The following is a 10,003-nucleotide window of genomic DNA, read 5'->3' as shown; positions in this document are numbered from 1 at the left end:
AACGCGGAATTCAAGCTCGTTAAAAAATAAACATAAGCAATGAGCAAATGTTCCCCCAGAGTTTACACTCATTAAAAAATGAACCAATTTCCGGTAAATAACCATCGTGAATGTATTATCATCAGCCTTTGAAGCCTTGGTCGTGTTCTCATCATCACCTCCACTCTGTATTGGCCGACCATTCACCTTCATTTGATTGTTTACCCTTTTTTGAGGAATAGCTGCGAAGAGTGATCCTGTTAGCCATCCTTGTGACACTGCCGTGATTGGAAAATTCCAAACCTTACCTGGAATCAGCTGCTACCTAAATTTATCACTCGTTCCTCAAAAAACGAGTCTCCTTTAAGCTCTTTTCAACTGAATCGTAAAATATGAAAATATTTCCGAGCAATTGGCCTCTCCAGCTCGTTAAAGAGACGGGAAGTGCTATCCCTCCTTTATATTTTAATCTTTTTGGACTTGAGGGATCATTACACAAAAAGATCGAGCGCTTGTTTTGTTCGGCTTGTTAAAAGTACCGAAAATTCATCCCTTTTGTATTGTTTTATACTTTTTCGGACTCAAGGGATTATATGACGAAAAAGGATTATTGGAGTTTTCTTTACGTCCCTTTTTCAGACTCTCTAAAATTGAAAAGGACCGAGTTATCCTTGTCGTTAAACTCGTTAAAACCTAATAGCGACAAACTTGTCCATACAGACAAGAACGAGTTTCACTATCACTAGGCTCGTTAAAACATAGTGATGGGTTTGCCCGAAGGGCAAATTATAGAACAAGAATATGTTATCCTCCTCAAGCTTGACAAAAATAAAGAGGTACTGGTCAGCAATGACTGGGGAAAAATTGGGAAGAAAACTTGAAGAAACTTTATTGGTAGCAAGTCGCTCTTGAACATGACACTTTCACTCCGCATCCGAGTCAGGTTGGGTTGTTCCGTTCACTGGTCATATCACCATGGGTCCGTCACACCATCCATATTTGGGGTTAACACTACCAATCCATCATGTCAGTGTCACCGATATGTTCAAGAGAAGTCGCTCAGAGAATTCACCTGTGTCTCACCCACTGCAATACATTTACGCTCCATTCTTTCATGACCGCCACCGTGAACCTTATATCACCAGATCGTTTTCACCTCCATTAAAATCATTTGCTCCATTCCGTTTCATTGATGTGGGATTCACTAAGGCCCTCCTATGACAGATCGCTTCTTTTCGACATCAGTTCATTATCCAAGAAGTCGATCTAGGAACAACCCTTTCAGTACTTTGAAACTTGCATGCCTCAATGGCAAGTTTCTCACTTCTGGCGACAAGTTTACATCAATGGCCTTCGACCGAAAGATTTTGCATGGTGTTCGAAGCCAAGTCCCTTATTCACACCACGTGAATTGTACTGTAGTACCTTGAGTGTCATCATCATTATCGGTGATTTCTCTCGCGCCTGTTAACAGCTTACATCATTGGCTAGTAATCAGGCGATGTCTTTCCATGTTCGACTCCAGAAAATCTCTCACATGGATCGACTTGTACTTTGAGCGAAGATCGAACGAGATTGAAGACCCCAGATCTAGTTTCATCCATCCGGGCTGCGATATATATTCAGGAAAATAAAGACATCAAATGTACATCATTACTGCATAGATAATCATCCAACCTAAGGGATGATGGCTTTACCAGAATCATCAGTCTACACTCAGACGATTGTCTGTCTTATGTACATGAAAATGAATTTATAAATCTGAGCATGGGAATGCCCGCCTTAGCTAGATCATGAAAATATTATGAAGATAATGTATTGTATTGTATCTTATTATAGGTCGCCTTCCAGCTTGAAAAAACTTCAGATCCTCATGATAAAGCATTTCACCCAACATCAACAGATTAACAACCTCATGCTTTAGGGGGCAATTGTTATAGACATTTTTGGGCACTGCAACCCCGATCATAAATGTCCATAAACCAAGGGCTCTTAAGTCCCTAAAAGTGTTGTTCCAACCTCTAAAAGAACAAGGTCAACTGATTACATCTTCTCCCAGAAGTTCTCCATGAAAAACTACTCAGAACTGGTCAAAACTAGACCATCTCACCTGCTCCATGGTCAAAGTGCGTTGCATCCCACCTAAATACACACAGGAGGTGCGATGCATCTTGAAAAGCCCTTCTATGGGGTGTGATGGGCGAGAGTGGACAAATGGCAGGGTCAATCTGCAAGGTGGAGGATCATGGAATCTTCCAGAAACTTATCCTGTGACACTTGCCTCTCTGCATTCGCCCAGGGATGAGTAAGAGATCATCAATCTCCAAGTGGAATCAAGAACTATCAAAGAGAGGACACTAGTCAAATCTCAAAAGCTGACTCACCCCCCTTGCAAACATCTATAGATGGATCCCTCATCCCAGAGATCCAGGGGCTGGAATTTTGTATCTTGTAAGGAAGTGCTGTTGGTTTCTTGGTGCAACATCATAGTGTTGGGTGATCTAAGCTTTTCATGAGGTGAAGAAGGGATTTCTTGCTGAGAGGATGATACTGGGTTAGAACAATTGGTTGTAATCCTCTTTGCTATTCTTGATTATTAATAAAGCTATTCAAGTTTTCCTCCACATTCTTGTATGATTGATGATATATGCATTTGTGTGGTCAATATATATCTGGTCCTATATTGTTTATGATAATAGATCTATGTTCTTGGATAGTGTTATGCTGCTTTGATTCTACAGGTGCTCTTTGAAGCTGGGTAGGCGAGGAAGCGAGTGGCAAAGATCTATCAGAAAGGAGAGGAATCAAGCAAGGAACCAAGCGCAAGACAGAGGTTGGTCTCCTTTATTCCCCTCTTATCTATTTCTCATAAAGGAAAACGAAAGTAGTTTTAGTTTGTTTGTTTCTAAGGTAGCTACCAGCCTTAGTGGGACTAGCAGCTCTGCATAGACACTAGATTTCCCGATAACAGGCATAGCCCCTGGATTTGCAGGTAATTGCAGGGGAGCATATCGGTTTTCCATATTTGCAGGGATAAGTGTAAGAGCTGGAAGAGCGGGGGTAACAGTGGAAATATATGTTGTGGATGGGGGAGTGGGAAAGATGGTTTGAAGTGCTAATGGTGAACTAGGTGAAGCAACAGTGATGGCAGAATGGACTTGTGATTTTCCAGTAGTAAGCTCAGTTTGGATAGGGTTCTCCTGAGGTGTGTCAAAGTGTGAATTAGCAGAATGTTCTCGACTTTCTTGGCTTCTAAGGTTCTTAGGGATCAAATTAGGGTTTTCAAAGATAGGTGGGGGATTTGGATCTGGATTTGATCTGGTGTAATGGATCCTTTTCTTTGGATCCAACTTCTGAATATATTTTTTGGTTTTTCTTGAAATATTTTGAAGGACACAACTTTTGACAATATCCTGTAGGAAGCTTTTGAAATATGGGAGCTTTCGAATTTTCCTGAAGATCTATTGAAACAAGGGACTGATCAAGTATTTCGGATAGCTGTTCAAGGCCTAAAACTGGATTGGAGATAGACTAAAGCAGCTTTTATTTACTCCTGTAATTGCATAGCAAAAGCAGTTTCAAAGGCTAGCTGGCTAACTTTAGGCTCCATCTGTAGCTTTAAAAATAAACAGCAGTAACAACCAAGTCCCCAGTGGAGTCGCCAATGATGTTATCACTTAGGTTGTTCCCAGAAGTTCTAAGAAACGGAATACAACTGAGGTAACCACAGACCAATATTTTAGATGCAGGTTCTAGCCAATCTACATCCAGAGAGGGCTCTCTCTTTATAATTTAGCTTTGTTTTAAGGTATATTAGGCTAGTTATGAAGTACAAGGGTTTGCTTAATTTTTGGATGGTGATATTCAATAGAACAGGGGTGTAAATCTGAGAATTTCAGTCCATTGGGCTAATGGAGTGTTGTGGAGGTAAATCCCCTCTGTGGACAGAGACGATCCCTACTAGCCCAGACCGGGTCTAGCAACAATCAAACAATGCTATCACGCAAGTTCCTAATTGCAAATTAAAGGTGGATGATGAGAACCTACTTGGATATTAACGCTAATATTCGCAGAAGAGACGTCGCTCTCGTTCCTTTGCTTCGGCCGGTCATGATCCCCACGATCTCCGTGATTGGACACCTACACATGCAAAGAACAACACAAACACAAGCATAAAATCCAATAGATGCAATTATATATCAATCAGAAAAGATATAACTCAACATCAATCATTACAAAAGACAATGAGAGTGGAACCATAATGATAGTCATCTATTATTGATAAATAGCAAAGAAGAATACAACCATAGTTCTGACGTCAAATCCTCCTTTGGCTGGGTGATCAGCTACACAAGTCTTGCAAAGCTTGTTGGGATGGGAAACAAGTGTCTCTCTCCTTGGTGACAAGAATCTCCTCACTTAGATTTTGCCTTATGGATGCAAAGAAGGCTCTTGCAACTTCGATCTCTTGAACTCGTGGAACTCTTACTATCACTAGCACTATGCTGGAACTAGCTTGCTCAAGGCAAAAGAACAAGCTTTTATAGATAAGGGGGAAGGAGATAGGATCAACCACAATATTCATGGGATTGGCTTTATCACTAAGAAGCTTCCATGAAAGGTGGCAAACCACTTCCCTTCTATGGAGATTCGAAGCCAAACCATCCTACCTCAACATGGATTCAGTTGGTGAATGGGTTACGGAGAACCTTCGGAAGTCTATTCGTTAAAAACTTTACCCAACTGGGTTTGCGCGAGTGCGACTCTAAGACAGAGCACAAACTGGCGCGCCCTCTTTAGAGGATTTCCCCCATTGGCGCGAGCAGTACACTGTGGAACCGCGCCAATGCAAAAAGAGGTCTTTTTATGGGTATTCTATAGGAGATGTCTTCAGGGCATATGAAGCTCATACTTAGAGGAATATAATGCAAGTGGTTTCAGGTCATGTCACTTCTCACAGGTCCCGGAATGAGTCCTCCAATGTGCGGGAGAGGGGTAACAGGGACAGTGACAAACGGTGACAAATTACTGTGTAACAGATGCCCCCTAAAGCATGAGGTCCGAGAGAGAGAGAGGGGTGAAATGATTTACAAAAACATGTGTAACTGAAAACACCACCATCGGAGAACCTGCGTAAAGAAGTACAATTGATATCTCAAGTACATGATATATGTAGTATGGGCACAGCCATCCATAACAGAGCACAGAAGAATCTAGATCCAAGGTATGGGCACAGCCATCCAGTGAATAATAATCCATAAAATTGCAGCCTGGATTCCAACAGACAAAATCCAGGGTCTTGCACTCCATCTTGACCGAAACAGAGTACAAGTCCAAGCATGTGAATACAGGAGTTGAAGTCGAACATGCATGAACATCGTCTGATTACCAGCCAATAATGAAAGTTGTTAACAGATGCGAGAGGTACCACCAATAATGACAATGACCCTCAAGGTACTATAGGTACAATTTACGGCGTGCGAATCAGTGAGCTGGCGTCGAACACCCGTAGAATCATTCGATCGGAGGCCAATGATAAAAACCTCGCGTCGAACACAAAGAACCTGCCATTAAGGCATGCAGGCTCCAAGGCACCGGAAGGGAGTCTCTAGATCCGCTTCCTGGATAATGAGCTGAAAACGACAGGAAGTGACCTTGATCGAAGGTGGGCCATAGTGTTTCCCACATCATCGACACGAGACAAAGGAAGAATGTTGTGGTGAATCAGAATTATGTGAGGTATCAGAGGGAGGTTGTAATTTTGCAGAGGTCAACTTCTCTTGAACATATCGGCGGCACGACAGTGGACTTGGCAGTATTTGACATCAACGGATCAAAGGTCATGGTGACGAGGCAATGAGTAGATGAGAGGTCAAACAGGATCACCCAAAACCCACGGAGGCAAGTGAAAAGCGAGATGAGATGTCCCCACCTAGACACGAAAGCAGACAAGTGCCATGTTCAAGAGCGACATACTGCCGACACGACAATAATTATGGGTCCATTTTCCCCACCATTTCTGGCGAGTACCCCAGTTATTTTTAACAAGCTTGACGGGGATAGCATATGCTTGTGAGGCGTCATTCCGATGGGATCCGATGTCATCAAGTTTTAACGAGCCTAACAAAGGAAGAACTCGGCGTCTTTTCATGTTTAGAGAGCTTGAAAAGACAGCAGAAAAGAAAACTCCAGGGGTGTCCTTTTTCGTAAAGTTCTGTCTCGCGAGCCCGAAAAAGTATAAAACAATGCTCGAAAGAACCGCCCGATCATTATGATCAAGGAGTACTTTTCATGAGTAGTGATTTCGACCTGAAAAAGCAAAAAATGATCGAAACCATGTCGCTTCATAACCGTTAACGAACCTAAAACGACAAAGGTCCGACGATCTTTTCGTTTTTACACGGTCGAAAAAGGGTTTAAAGACGATCGCCTCTTATTTACGTTTAACGAGTCAAGAGGAAAAACTCAGCAATCTTTTCATCTTTAAACGGTCGGAAAAGAGCTGAAAGCAGACCTCCATTTTTATTTTCGTTAACGAGTCAAAAAGGGGAAAAATACTCGGCAATATTTTCATATTTTACGAGTCAGAAAAGAGCTTAAAGGCGACTCGTCCTAGAGGAACGAGTGGTATAAAGGGTAGCAACTGGTTCCGGCAATGGTGGAACTACTCAAAACATGTAATGGTCAAGAGGATGGCTAAGAAAACCACTCATCGCTGCGGTTCCTCAGGAAAGGAAAAACAACCAAGTGAAAGCATATTATCGGCCAAAGAGATGGTGGCAATGGAATGAAACAACCAAGGCTCATCTAGCAGAATTCAGCGGATAAAAATGGCAATCACGAGATGTAAATCGGGTATGGGTTCATTTTTACACAAGCTTGAACCATGGAGAACTTTGCTTGGATTATGTTTCATGTTTACACAAGCTTGAAACGAAAAACTATGCTTGTTATAAGTTCGCATGCCCCCAGCATAATGACACGAAATGAGGTACATGCCCCCCAAGCGTCATTGCATTCAACACAGTGGATGGAATGGAGGTTCACTTTCGAGATCTTGGAAAGACTTGACTTGGATTTTACGAGATCTTAATCAAAGACTCGATTGGGAAAACGGGTTGTTTCATTTTTTAATGAGGTTGACACAGTAAAAGAAGTATCCTCATAACCCTTGTTTCATTTTTTAACGAGCTTGACACAAGATCAGGAACTATGCTCCGACCAAGCCTAGTTTCATTTTTTAAGGAGCTTGACATAGGAAAGGAACTATGCTCCGACCAAACCTAGTTTCATTTTTTAAGGAGCTTGACACCGGAAAGGAACTATGCTCCATTGGAGCTTCACCATAATGAATAGGAAGTTGAGGCTCCCAAGAGTGCCACTCCTGATGGAAGGCCAACATATTGAAAGTCAGGGCCCAATGCCTCCAGGACACTATGCACGATGGCGGCATCATTGGATCCAGGCACGGGATAGGTGGCCACGTAGTTGATCTGTGATGGGGCAGATGCAACTGGTGGATGAAAACCAGGAGGGAATGACAACTGCGCAGGAGGCACCTAGGGACGGATAAACGATAATTGATCTATCGTCACTATCCTTCCATCGTGTGGAAAGCAAACCACCCGGAAAAGTGAAGAGACCAGGGCCCCCATGGCATAAACATAGTCACGGCCAAGGAGAAGACTGAAGTCTAAAGCACCTTGGGTAACCGATACGTCTATATAGACGGTCTTGCCTCCCAAAGTAACAGGGAACTGTGGAAGGATCCCTAATGGTTGACTAGTTCCTCCGTCAAAAGCCGTCAGATTCGGCGCGACTGGCACAAGCTGTGGGGAACCCAAGGCTTGCCAAGTAGTGGTAGGCATAAGACTAACCGATGCTCCCTCATCCAGCACAGTGCCAAGTAGCGCCTTATTATAGGCATGTACCGTGACCCAGAAAGGCACATGGGATGTAAGGGGGGAGGTAGTCAAACGACTCCAGTCGAAGGAAACGACTGAACTACTTGGTGGGGGAATCATACGATTGCCCCCCTACTCTAAAGGAACTGAAGCAGGATTCTCGGGAGCAGCTGAGATAGGAGAGTCATTTCCGGACTCAGTAGAATCTGAGGAGACGAGAAGAACATGGGAGTGATGTTCTTCCGAAACAGAGTGATCGATGGGTGGTGAACTCGAATCGACACTCTTTCCGACCAATGGTTGGTCTGGAACAGGCTGGGCACAGCCAGCTTCGGGAAGAGGAGGCTGGACAAGAGAAGAATATGAATCAATCTCTTTGTCAGTAGGGGAACGATCTGCGGCTACAGAGAGACGTTGATAACCAACGGGAAGTTGGGGTGAAGGAACTGTAAGACTTTCCAAGACAACGGAGGCTTTATCCATGAGTGGAAAAAGGTGAAGGGGATGACTGCCTTCACAAAGTCTACAGGGGATTCGAATCTTCCCTTTTCCCTTACCATTCCCGACTGATAAGGTAGCATCGCCATGAGCTTCAGAGGACGATGAGGGGCAGGCCGGATCACGAGACCATACTTCTAGTACCCTGGGAATGCCAGGACAATTGCGAAGAAGATGGTCCTCCTTGCATAATTGACAAGGAAACTTGACCTTCCACGGAGGAGCGGAAGGGGGCCCGACTTTAGGTGTACTCGAGGGGGTAGCTGCACTTGTAACCTCTCACTTATATTGGTGAGACTGGTCGCTCTATCAACCAGCGGATTAGCGAACATTCGGCTGACTTAAGACATGGTAGGACCAAGTCCTCAGCCCTGGCTGAGCATGCAGAGAAGACTATGCATCATGTATATATAGAGGAGGCTCAAGTCATTGCCAAAGTTGCGCAGTTTCACCATCGCAAATTTAGAGAGGCCCTGGAGATTGAGAAAAGGCCAAACAATCTTAATAGGGATGATGGTTGGAGGATTAGCAGTTGCTGGGTCCCAGCCTTGGCTTCCTAGCCTCCTCATTCCCCTTTTGTTAGGTCTTAGGGTTTCTGTCTTCTCTCTCCTTAAGTTTGTTTTTGGCGAGTTAGTCCTAAAATTATGGAGTGTTTGGGTTATTTTTAGGTTATTAATTAATTTCGGGCTAATTATTGTATTAACCTTATCCCGTTTATGATACTATTGGGATTATTATAATTAGATTTGAATTTTTGTTTCCATAATGTCAATTATTTATGCCTTTATATTTAATTCTACTATAACTCTTTTTAAACCGTATAAGTAATAATTTAATTACCTAATGACAGAATTAACTTTAATAATTTTATTGGAATATTGAATAAATACTGATTATTTATCTAATATAACTATCTTTTGCTTATTTATCTTACACCTAATATAACTAAAATTTATATAGTTATATATGAATTTATATTTATTTACCTCACTAATAATACCTTTTATATAAATTAAATAAATAATTTACTTTTGCTATTTATTAATTTATATTTTTATATTTATTTATTAATTTAATAAATAAATAAATATAATTTATTATTATTTATATATTTATTTAATAAATAAATAATTTATTATTATTTTATTTGTATATTTATATATTTAGTTATCTCACACCTAATATAACTAAATTTATATATTTATATATGAATTTATATTTATTTACCTCACTAATAATACCATTTATATAAATTAAATAAATAATTTTCCTTTGCTATTATTAATTTATATTTTTATATTTGTTTTTTATAAATAAATAAATATAATTTATTATTATTTATATATTTATTTAATAAATAAATAATTTATTATTATTTTATTTATATATTTATTTAGTTATCTCACACCTAATTTGACTAAATTTATATAGATTTATATATATTTATTAATTTTGATTTATTTATCATTGATATATTTAGATATTTATTTATTTATTTCTTACCTAATATAACTAAATTTGACCTTGCTCCTTAAGTCAACCTTTGGCCAGGTAACCGTTGGTGTCTCTGCTCTAGCTATTTAAACAGGCTAAACTGGATCTGTTCTTCAACTTGTCCTGAC

This window comes from Pinus tabuliformis, chromosome J, assembly GCF_031772625.1.
Source record: "Pinus tabuliformis cultivar Carrire ecotype Pingquan chromosome J, CPIR1, whole genome shotgun sequence".
Classification (NCBI taxonomy): Eukaryota; Viridiplantae; Streptophyta; class Pinopsida; order Pinales; family Pinaceae; genus Pinus; species Pinus tabuliformis.
This window is presented reverse-complemented; position numbering follows the sequence as displayed.